The sequence below is a fragment of the Strigops habroptila genome, chromosome W (genome assembly GCF_004027225.2).
Source record: "Strigops habroptila isolate Jane chromosome W, bStrHab1.2.pri, whole genome shotgun sequence".
Classification (NCBI taxonomy): Eukaryota; Metazoa; Chordata; class Aves; order Psittaciformes; family Psittacidae; genus Strigops; species Strigops habroptila.
The window spans coordinates 31,318,336-31,330,983 of NC_044301.2; positions in this window are offsets into that span (position 1 = coordinate 31,318,336).

Genomic DNA, 12,648 nt, shown 5'->3' on the forward strand with positions numbered 1-12,648 from the left:
GGTATAACATAAAACCACTACTGCTACCACTAATAATAATAATGATAAGGGAAATAAAAAGGGGAGAGGATGCAATTCCTCACCACCCGCCAACCGATACCCAGCCCGACCCAAGCAGCCATCTGGGCCTTCCAGGTAGCTCCCCCCGGTTTATATACTGGGCATGACATGCTGTGGTACGGAACACGCCTTTGGCCATTTTGGGTCAGGTTTCCTGTCTCAGCTGCCTACTAGCTTCCCCTCCTCCCTGGCAGAGCATGAGACTGAGAAAGTCCTTGGTCAGAGTAAACATTACTTAGCAACAACTAAAAACATCAGTGTGTTATCAGCATTGTTCTCAGGCTGAAAGTCAAAACAACGGCACTGCACCAGCTACTAAGAAGGAGAAAAAATGACTGCTATAGCTGAACACAGGATAGTATCCAACCCTTAATCCATAACATCCACGTCATGATCAGATCCCACATTTTTCAATATACCATCACTGTTGTCTCTGTCCTGGGTTCAGAAGAGGCCCCACCATATAATGAACTGTCAGAGAGTGAAAAGCAATATGCCTTGTTTACTGATGGGTCCTGCCATATTGTGGGAAAGCATCAGAGATGGAAGGCAGCTGTGTGGAGTCCCCTGTGACAAGTTGCAGAAACTGCTGAAGGAGAGGGTGAATCTAGTCAGTTTGCAGAGGTGAAAGCCATCCAGCTGGCCTTGGACATTGCTGAACGAGAAAAATGGCCAGTACTTTCTCTCTCTACTGACTCATGGATGGTGGCAAATGCCCTGTGGGGGTGGTTGCAGCAATGGAAGCAGAGCAACTGGCAACGCAGAAGTAAACCCATCTGAGCTGCTGCATTGTGGCAAGATATCGCTGCTCGGGTGCAGAACCTGGTGGTGAAGGTACGCCACGTAGATGCTCATGTACCCAAGAGTCGGGCCACTGAGGAACACCGGAACAACCAGCAAGTGGATAAAGCTGCTAAGATTGAAGTGGCTCAGATGGACTTAGATTGGCAACATAAGGGTGAATTATTTTTAGCCTGATGGGCCCATGACACCTCAGGCCATCAAGGCAGAGATGCAACATATAGATGGGCTCGTGATCGAGGGGTGGACACAAAAATGGACACTATTGCCCAGGTTATTCACGAATGTGAAACATGTGCTGCAATTAAGCAAGCCAAGCAGTTAAAGCCTCTCTGGAATGGAGGACGATGGCTGAAGTACAAGTATGGAGAGGCCTGGCAGATTGACTATATCACACTCCCACCGACCCGCCAAGGCAAGCGCCATGTGCTTACCATGGTGGAAGCAACCACCGGCTGGCTGGAAACATACGCTGTGCCCCACGCCACTGCCCGGAACGCTATCCTGGGCCTTGAGAAACAAATTTTGTGGGGACACGGCACCCCAGAGAGAATTGAGTCAGACAATGGGACTCATTTCCGGAACAACCTTATAGACACTTGGGCCAAAGAGCATGGCATTGAGTGGGTATATCACATCCCCTACCATGCACCAGCCTCTGGGAAAATCAAACGGTACAATGGGCTGTTAAAAACTACCCTGAGAGCAATGGGTGGTGGGACTTTCAAACACTGGGATACACATTTACCCAAAGCCACCTGGTTGGTCAACACTAGGGGATCTGCCAACAGGGCTGGCCCAGCCCAATCAGAACTTTTATGTACTGTAGAGGGGGATAAAGTTCCTGTGGCGACATCCATCCTGCCATTTTATTCCCAAAAACTGTATCTCCTGTGCAGGTCCCTTGACCTTACTCCGTTTTATGACAAAACCGGCCTTCAGCAGGCTTTGGATTATCTTCCTCCCTTTCTCAAAAACTTCTTCCGCTGTATCATCCCATACGATGATGTCATTAATGTATTGCAGATGTTCTGGAGCTTGCCCCTGTTCCAGTGCAGTCTGGATCAGTCCACGGTAGATGGTAGGGCTGTGTTTCCACCCCTGGGGTAGTCAGTTACAAGTGTACTGGACGCCCCTTCAAGTAAAAGAGAGCTGTGGCCTGCACTCTGATGCCAAGGGAATTGAGAAAAATGAATTGGCAATATCAATTGTGGCATCCCACTTGGCTGCCTTTGACTTCAGTTTACATTGAAGTTCTAAGCATGTCCGGTATGGCAGCACTCAATGGTGGTGTGCCTTCATTCAGGCCACAATAGTCTCCTGTTAGTCTCCACTCTCCCTTAGACTTTTGCACTGGCCATATGGGGCTATTAAAGGGTGAGCGGGTCCTGCTGATCACTCCTTGGCTCTCCAGTCTGTGGATCAGCTTATGGATGGGAATCAGAGAGTGTTGGTTGGTGCGATATTGCCGCCGGTGCACTGTTGTGGTCACGATTGGCACTTGTTTTTCTTTGACCTTCAGCAACCACACACCAGAAGGATCCTCTGAGAGACCAGGCAAGGTGGACAGCTGCTTAATTTCCTCTGTCTCCAAGGCAGCTACACCAAAAGCCCATTGGTACCCTTTTGGGTCTCTCGAGTACCCTCTCCTGAGACAGTCTATGCCAAGGATGCATGGAGCCTCTCGACCAGTCACAAGTAATGACTGGTGATCCACAGGTAAAGTCATAGGGTGGCCCGTGGTGTGTACCTCCTCTGTCTTCTCTCTCAGGCAATAAGGCGCCTTCTATTAATAGCTGAGACGCATGTTGGTACATGTCGGGAGCTGGAGAGATGAGATAGACCGTCTGTGAATTGTTTAAACTCCTGGGACAGGAATTTTTCTGCAGCTGAAATGATGGAAGGGGTGAGATTGTCTTCGAACTCATGGAGTTGATGACTCACTTCATCCACCGTTGGTTGATCATGGTGCACTCCATGTAAGTTTCTGCCACATGGGTCGTGTACGTTCGACTTCATCTGGATCCACGGGTGCATTCCCAGCATCCGGCCTACAATAGATCATCTCTAAAATGGCTGTTTCCCTCAGGGACTGGATGCCTCTCTCTATCGTGGTCCACTTGGCTGAGCGACTCATAACATCATCCTTGTAGGGAAATCTTTCCTTCACAGCTACCAAGAGCCGCCTCCAAAGGCTGAGGGCTCATTTCTCTATTGCAATCGCTTTGTAAATTCCTCCTTCCCTAGCAAGTGATCCCAGCTGCTTGGCTTCTCTACCTTCTAGTTCGTGGCCGTCGGCCCCATTGTCCCAGCATCGGAGCAACCAGGTGACAATGTGCTCCCCTGGAAGACAGGTGAAATCTTTTTGCATATTCCACAGCTCGGTTGAGGTCCAGGATTGAGAAGTCACATCTTTTTCTTCTTCCTCTTCCACTGATTCATGAATTAATAACTCTTGTTCAGATGGCATCCCCTATAGTACATGCATTGGGTCTTCATCTTTCTTCACTGCACGAATTGCTCTTTGTGGCTCTCATTTGCTTTTCCCCTTGCTTATAGGGGCAACTGATATTGGCACGGATTGGTCCTTTGTTTTAGCTGCAGTGTCTGTCATTGGAGTTGGAGTGGCTGCTGTGTCTGTTGTCGGGATTGGTGTAGCTGCTGTGCTTGGAGTTGGAGTAGCTGCGTTGTCTGTTGCTTTGCCATCAGATCCCCAGACATTTTTTTTCCCTTTGAAAGTGCTGGATAGCGCTGAGCAGGGCTCTGTAGGCATAAGCCAAGCCCCAGCATGTTGCAGAGAGTTGTCCCTCTCTGGTATTGCCAGGATGACAGCACACCTCGTTTAAGTGCTTTAGTTGTTTATGATTGTCTAACCCCAGACAAGACTCGAACCCAACCCTGCTTAACTTTCGAGATAAGATCAAATAGGGCATTCTCAAGGTGGTATGGCCATTTGTAAATCATATGCTATATGTGTGCCAACAAAATGATGCTTAGCACAAGCAGCAGGCAGGTTTCAAGGGTATCCAAAGGCCATCCAAAACCTCTAGAATTCTCAAATGCTGCTGTAAAGAGCGTGGTGGGGGAGTGGGGGGTGTGAGGCAATGTCTCCTTCATAGGTTGACCCCCTGAGGAGGAAAAAAAGATGTGAAATTTCTAAAAAATTCCACTATATGCCTCCCAAAGTATAGAGGTGATGACCGCGATGGGAACGCAAGCTAGACCAGTTTCATAATCAATGATTCTATTGTATTAGAAGTCATTACCATGAAGTACAGTCAAACAATAACCTTAGCCCAGGCCCCTCAGCTGATAAGCAATGAAACAGCAAATACTGGCTAGTAGTAAGGTATGGCATGCTGAAACTCGGAGACCAGGTGGAACAACTCTGAGAGCAAATAAATCAACACTGTGATGAGTGACTATTAATCTGAAACAATGAATTCTTATCACAAATACCATTAGACACACTCTGGTCAGATCTGTTGTTATCTCAACTGTGGGGTTGTATTTGGAGGACAGTGGACATGTGATGAGCCAGCCATATGAGAGCTTCTTCTAAACACGTAGCTGCTTACCAAGAAGAAGATAAGAGGAAGAAAACATCTGCAGTCGGATACATGGGAAGAACACCAGGAATTCGGTGATCCAATAAGGACACTTACCGAGCCGCGTGATTGCCTCGTGCAAGAGGGCTTTTACCAGTCAAAAGGTGCGTGACTGCATGTAGGGATAGAAAACTCTGTATATAAAGGGATCGTGGGAATAATAAAGTGGCTTCTGCTTGATTCACATTGAATCGTGTAGGGTCCATTGTCATCTCTCCTCAGTTGGTGACCCCGATGTGATCGTCATACGATAGTACCGAGAGAAACCCCGAAGGAGAGGACCGGCCGGAGAGCCGAGCCAGCGGGACTGGAGTTGGGACGGATCGGAGGACAGTCCGTGAAGAAAAAGAATGTACATTGCAATGGGACACCCTTAGAGGTGAGCAGCCAGTAATAAGAGATGGGGCAGAGTGTAACAAAGGAAGAAAGTGCGATTGTGAAACTGCTCCTACATATACTCTCTAAGAGAGGAATTACACACGATGAGCTTGTGCTCCAAAAATTATTAATATGGTGCCGAGAGAACGGGTTCCCCCAGATCCACAGGCCGCTTTTAAGGTCGAAACTTGGGAAAAGGTTGGGGAACAGTTATGGGATGCCGTAAGCGACGGCAACAAAGAAGCTGAGGGACTAGCAACAACTTGGAAGCTGATTCTAATGACCCTTCAAGTGATGAGGGGAGTGCAATCAGCTGCTGCAGGAGCTTTTATAGCTTTACAGCCCCCATCGGCTAAGATCAAAGTTTTCAATCGGCTCCCTGTCCCTTCCCCCACTGCCCCGTCGGCACCTCCAATAGAGGATGAGGTGGATCCCCGGAAAAACGAGACGATGGAAGTGAATGAATCCTGGTCCGTACCGCTGCCTCCTGACCCTTGTGTAGAAAAGCCACCCAGGGGAGAGCCGCCGCCCGTCCCACCCAACCTGTCTCACTCCAAGAGCCGGCCATCGCTTTTTCCACCTCTCCCTCAGTCCACGCCTCCCCCACCAACGTCTCCGCGAAAATCATCCACACTCGAGCCCCACAGGGAACCAGACTGGGTGCAGTAACTACTTCAAAAGTAGGAGGATTTGGAAAGAGATAAGATCGCTCAAGAAGAACACAGGGGGGTGGGGGGAGGCGAGAGGCGAAGCTGCGGGAAGCCCCAGGGGGTGGGGGGAGGCGAGAGGCAAAACTGCTAAAACTGACGGGGACCCAACACGACGATGGAGAAGGATTATTCAGAATGTGTTAGTGAAAAAAGAAAAAAAAAAAAAAGAAAAAAATTTGCAAAAGAATTTGCAAAAGGATAGAAAAAAGGGGGATTTGAGACAAGGAAGTACAAAATGCAATATAATCTTTTGTAAATAAGAAAATTTAGTTCTAAGCAATTTCAAGCTTGGTGGCTTTGTATATAACAACAAAACTTTCCAAACCTAAAAAAGGCCCGACCAAAAGAACACAATAAGGGTCCTTCTCTAAGATGAATCGTTGTAGCTGACATAGTTTTGGAACCTTATGACCTTCACACAAAATTTATTGTAGCCAAAACAGGATTGTAGCTAAGGAGTAGCTGAAACTAAGCAGATGTTCAGGAGGTGATGTAGCGAAGTTAACTGATAAGTAGAAGGACAAGGAGAAATCACTCATTTATGCCAGCGGCGTTACCGAACTAATTAAGTTGGCAAGCTCTTAACAAGTTTTACAAATCAATTTGGCACCCCAGATGGGACACTCTCTGCTCGGCTGCAGGACCCGCTGAGAACAGGGCTCCCTAGGGCCCCCGGGGAATTTTCCCGGAGGGACCCCTCGACTCACTCGGATCACTGCGGGAGCAGACAAGGACCATCTTTAAAAAGGTATTCTTTTGTAAATATTGTTTTGTTTTGGTTAACATTCCGTAAGTCGTAGGAGACGTCCTGCGCGGGAGTCTGTTTGAAGTTTGGATTTTGGTGGGTTAACCTTTTGTATGGAGCCTTCCGTAAATCGAGATATAGAAATCTCGTAGGTAAAGGCATATACCCAGCTGCTAGCGCTCGATTGGTATACATTTGGATTTGTTTCTGTTTGTGACTTGCTGGTATTTGACCTAGTTTTGTGGATTATCACGGTAACGATTTTGGTGTTGACGATATAATATGGTTAAGGCTGCACTGTATCTTGTGATTGTGTCATTAATAGTTGTTTGTCTAATTGGATTTTGTTTGTGTTTTAGGTATTGTAGTTGTGTGGAGTGTGTTTGTGGGATCCCTTGTGTGTGTGTGTGTAAAATTAATAATGGGATATCAACAGAGCGAAGTAATGTATGCAGATATGTTTTTCACGTTAAGAAACCAGCAGGAGTGGCAGAAGGAATGTGGAATTAAGAGAGCTCTGCCAGATCCCTTAATTTTAGCTTTGGAAAGGGACAGGAGCAATTAGAGAAAGGTCACATTAAACCGACCACAAGCCCTTGGAATACCCCAATTTTTACAATTCCAAAGCGAAGTGGCAAACAGCGCCTATTGCATGATCTGAGGAAAATTAATGAGGTCATGGAGGATATAGGGGTGTTACAGCCTGGATTACCCTCCCCAAATATGATTCCAAAAAATTGGGACATTTTAATTATCGATTTAAAAGATTGCTTTTTTACCATTCCCCTGCATCCAGAAGATTATCAGAAATTCGCTTTTTCTGTACCGAGCGTAAACAAAAGTGAACCTATGAAAAGGTACCACTGGGTAGTGTTGCCACATAGGGCATGAAAAATTCACCAACCATGTGCCAGGTTTACGTGGCCTGGGCACTTACTCCGGTACATGAAGTGCATCCAGACTTGCTTATTTATCATTACATGGATGACATTTTGATAGCCGGAAAACAGCTGAATGGAGACCAATTAATTGTTGAATTACAAAATGTGTTGCAGTCAAACGGGCTACAATTGGCCCCTGAAAAAATACAAAAAACAGAAGTATGGAAGTATCTTGGCTGGGAAATCGACAAAGCAGTTGTTCGACCTCAAAAGGTGGAACTCCGGACAGAGATCCACGCCCTGAATGATGTACAAAAATCGTTAGGAGATTTAAACTGGGTAAGGACCTATGCGGTATTACCAACGAGGAGTTGGCACCTCTGATGAGGTTACTCAGGGGAGGAGGTGGTGCAAACGCACCCCGGACATTGACAAATGAGGCCAAAGAGGCTTTGCAGCAGATTAGCGTAAAAGTTAATAAAGCCTACACCCATCGCTGGAACCCTGATTATGGGATAGGTTTAGCAATAATCAATAGTGAGCAGCACCCTTTTGCTGTAATACTGCAATGGATTCCTGGAAGAGATCCTTTGCAGTTATTAGAGTGGGTGTTTTTAATCGGCACAGTCAAAGCGGACAGTTACAACACGAATGGAGGCGCTAGCACAATTAATCATGACCGGGCGAAATCGAATTGCTGAAATAGCAGGTAAAGAACCATCTTTTATCATAATACCTTTAGTGGCAGAATATTTAGCTTGGGCTTTGCGCCAGCGTATTTTATTGCAAGTGGCGTTGCTGGATTATTCGGGTGAAGTAAAGGTGCACTATCCACCACACAAGTTTTTTAGTGTACTACATTCCTGTCAAATCAAAGAGCGACCTAGACACTCTGCACATCCGGTAGACGGTGCTACAGTCTTTACAGATGCAGGAGGAAGATCTCAAAAGGCCGCCATCATGTGGCAGGCCAACGGGCAATGGCATGATGTAGTTTTAACAGACTGTCAAGGCTCCACACAACATTTGGAGTTGCGAGCCATGGTAGAAGTGTTTGCTCGATGGAAGACAACACCAGTTAATGTTGTTTGTGATTCACTGTATGTAGTAGGAGTTGTATCAAGTATAGAACGAGCATTGCTGAAAGAGAGAAACGATGAGGTACTGTACAAACTATTTCGGAGGTTGTGGCTATTGCTGTCAGAAAGACAATGTGAATATTTTATCACCCATATTCGGAGTCACACAGGAATAATCGAAGGCTTAGCGGAAGGCAACCGGAGAGCCGACAAGCTGGTAGTGCCGCTATGGGCGGCTCCCTCAATGAACCAGTTCGTGCAAGCCAGATGGTCTCATGACTTTTTCCACCAGTCAGCCAAAGTACTGTGCCGCCAATTCGGGCTGTCTGAATCAGATGCCTGGGGCATTGTCCAGTCGTGCCCCGATTGTCAACAGTATACCGGAGGCTTGGCTCCTGGAGTCAATCCTCGTGGTACTGGACCTTTAGAAATTTGGCAAATGGATGTTACGCATGTCCCAGAATTCGGTAAACAAAAATATGTGCATGTCTGCTTGGATTGTTTTTCTCTTGCAGTTTGGGCTACAGCTCAGACTGGCGAATCTAGCAAACATGTGCAGCGTCACATGCGTTCGGCTATAGTGGCCCTTGGCGTGCCACGAGAAATCAAAACTGACAACGGTCTTGGCTACGTAGCTCATTCCATGCAAGCGTTTTTCCAGCTCTGGGGCATTACTCACGTGACGGGTACGCCCCATTCACCTACCGGTCAGGCTATGGTCAAATGTATGAATCAGACATTGAAGCGTTTGCTTCAAAAACAAAAAGGGGGAGAAAGTACTATATCACCAACAGATAGATTAAACAAAGTCCTATATGTGTTAAATTTCTTATGATTGCTGCAAGATAGCTTGGTGCCACCAATGGTAAAACACGGGGCTGGTCTACAAGGAGGGTTGGAAGAAGTTAAGAGCAGACAATGCAAGGTAATGATTAAAAACGGGATAACAGAGGCCTGGGAAGGACCATTTAAGTTAATCACATGGGGAAGAGGATATGCATGTGTTGTTACAGATACAGGAACCAGATGGATACCAGCCAAGTGGGTAAAGCCATGGCAAGAAAAGTTGCATGACCCACCCGAAAACACCCCAGCACCTAAGGACTCCGTGCCATAACTGTGGAACTTGGGAGCCTTGGAGTTTGTGTGTTTGCGAGTATTGTGGGGTCAGATGGTATTGTCGAAGTTCTAGGGCACGTGCGGGGTAGAAGGTTATCAGTCACAATGGTTCAAGGGATATGTGTCAAATGACATTGTTTAAGTTAGAGCTCAATATTACTTGTCAACAAGGATACAACTGAGGCCCGATTGTAACAATCAGGTACAATTTTGGGATGTGCTGTCTCGAGTTATCGTCTCCTTGTTTGCACCTGGAGTAGCTGCAGCAAAAGCATGAGGAGACGTGACTGAGTTAGGGTGTTGGGCCGCAAAGCAGATAAATTTAACGTCAGAAGTACTTACACAAATGCTTAATGATGTAGATAGCATAAGACATGCTGCTTTGCAAAATAGAACTACAATTGATTTTTGCTTTTACCACAGGGTCACGGGCGTGAGGATTTTGAAGGGATGTGCTGTATGAGTCTGTCTGACCATTCGGAGTCAATTCATAAAAGTCTCAAGGAGATAAAAGACAACATGAACAAACTAACGGTGGTCAATTCAGGTTTAGATAAGTGGTTAAGGGGTTGGGGCATAACGGGATGGCTTTTAGATCTTTGTAAACAAGGCATTGTAATTTTAAGTATAACTGTGATTGTATTGTTAATCGTTCCCTGTATCTTAAAGGGAGTGTCTAACATGATTACTAATTCCTTGAAGAAAGTTTGGCTGGTTCAAAGAGAAAAAAGGGGGAATTGTGGGGTTGTATTTGGAGGACAGTGGACATGTGATGAGCCAGCCATATGAGGGCCTCTTCTAAGCATACAGCTGCATACCAAGAAGAAGATAAGAGGATGTGAACCAGCCATCAGAGAGCTTCTTCTAAACACGTAGCTGCATACCAAGAAGAAGATAAGAGGAAGAAAACATCTGCAGTCAGATACATGGGAAGAACACCAGGAATTAGGTGATCCAATAAGGACACTTACTGAGCCGCGTGATTGCCTCGTGCAAGAGGGCTTTTACCAATCAAAAGGTGCGTGACCGCATGTAGGGATAGAAAACTCTGTATATAAAGGGATCGTGGGAACAATAAAGTGGCTTCTGCTTGATTCACATTGAATCGTGTAGGGTCCATTGTCATCTCTCCTCACTCAACCCTTCATACCCCACATGAAGCACCAAAAAGAACTGTCGTGGTTTAAGCTGGTCAAGAAAGCTTTAAACTAGATGTGTTGGAGGAGGGGGCATTGATCCATCCCAACACTCCCAGTCAGTTGCCAGCACCTATAATAAGTGTTTGGAGCGATGCAGAGATATTTCAGCTGCTCCAGCCATTGAGTCGGCTTCATTTGGAGCTCGGCTCAGATGCCTCTATACAAACACCCGTAGTATGGGGAACAAACAAGAGGAATTAGAGATGTGTGCAAGGCTACGGGGATATGATGTCATTGGTATCACAGAAACATGGTGGGATGGCTCCTATGACTGGAGTGTTGGGATGGAAGGTTACAGGCTCTTTAGAAAAGACAGGCCCAGCAGACAGGGAGAGGGCATTGCTATTTATGTCAGTGATAGGCTGGAAAGCATGGAACTCTTTCTGGGGACAGGTGATGAGTCAACAGAGAGTTTGTGGGTCAGGGTCAAAGGGAGAACAGTGATGGAGGGCATTACGGAGGGGACCAGTTGCAGGCCGCCTGATCAAGAGGACTCTATGGATGAAGCGCTCTACAGACGGATAGGAGCAGCCTCATGCTTGCGGGCCCTTGTCCTCATGGGGGACTTCAACCATCCTGATATCTGTTGGAGGGATGGTACAGCCCGGCACAAGCAATCCAGGAGGTTCCTCGATTGTGTGGAAGACAACTTCCTCTGGCAAGTAACAGAGGAGCCAACAAGGAGAGGTGCCATGCTTGACCTCGTGCTCACCAACAGGGACGGACTGGTTGGAAATGTGATGCTCCAGGGAAGCCTTGGCTGTAGCGATCATGAGATGGTCCAGTTCGAGATCCTCAGGGCAGGGAGAAGAGCATGCAGCAAGCTCACTGGCCTGGACTTCAAGAGAGCAGACTTTGGCCTCTTCAGGAACCTGCTTAGTAAGGTTTCATGGGATATAGTCCTAGAGGGCAGGGGGGCCCAAGACTGCTGGTTGATACTCAAGGACCACCTGCTACATGCTCAGGAGTGTTGCGTCCCGACTAGAAGGAAGTGCGGCAGAATGGCCAGGAGACCTCCATGGATGGATAAGGACCTGCTGAGGAAACTTAGAGGGGAAAAAAGAAGCTTATAGAAGGTGGAAGTGAGGACAGGCGGCCTGGGAAGAATACAGGAATGTTGTCCGGGAAGCTAGGGACCAGGTTAGGAAAGCTTAGGCCCAGTTAGAATTAAATCTGGCAAGGGATGTGAAAGATAATAGAAAAGACTTCTATAGGTACGTAGCAAATAAAAGACAGACTAGGGATAACATGGGCCCTCTCCAGAAGCTATCAGGAGAACTGGCTACCATGGATTTGGAGAAGGCTGAGGTTCTTAATGACTTCTTTGCCTCAATCTTTACTAGCAAATGCTCTGACCACGCCACCCAAGTCTTGGAAGGCAAATGCAGGGACTGTGAGAATGAAGACCTTAGGTCCATTGTAGGAGAGGATCAGGTTCGAGATCATCTTAAGAACCTGAACGTGCATAAGTCCATGGGACCTGATGAAATCCATCCACGGGTCCTGAAGGAGCTGGCAAATGAAGTTGCTAAGCCACTGTCCATCATATTTGAAAAATCCTGGCAGTCTGGTGAAGTTCCCGATGACTGGAAGAAGGGAAATATAACCCCCATTTTCAAGAAGGGGAAGGTGGAAGACCCAGGGAACTACAGACCAGTCAGTCTCACCTCTGTGCCTGCAAAATCTTGGAGCAGATTCTCCTGGAAAGCATGCTAAGGCACATGAAAAACAAGGTGGTTGGTGACAGCCAACATGGCTTCACTAAGGGGAAATCCTGTCCGACCAATTTGGTGGCCTTCTATGATGGAGCCACGGAACGGATGGACAGGGGCAGAGCAGTTGACATCATCTACCTGGACTTGTGCAAAGCGTTCAACACTGTCCCACACGACATCCTTGTCTCTAAATTGGAGAGACATCAATTTGATAGATGGACCACTCAGTGGATAAAGAACTGGCTCGATGTTCGCACGCAAAGAGTTGTGGTGAACGACTCAATGTCCAGTTGGAAATCTGTAATGAGTGGTGTCCCTCAGGGATCGGTGTTGGGACCTGTCTTGTTCAACAT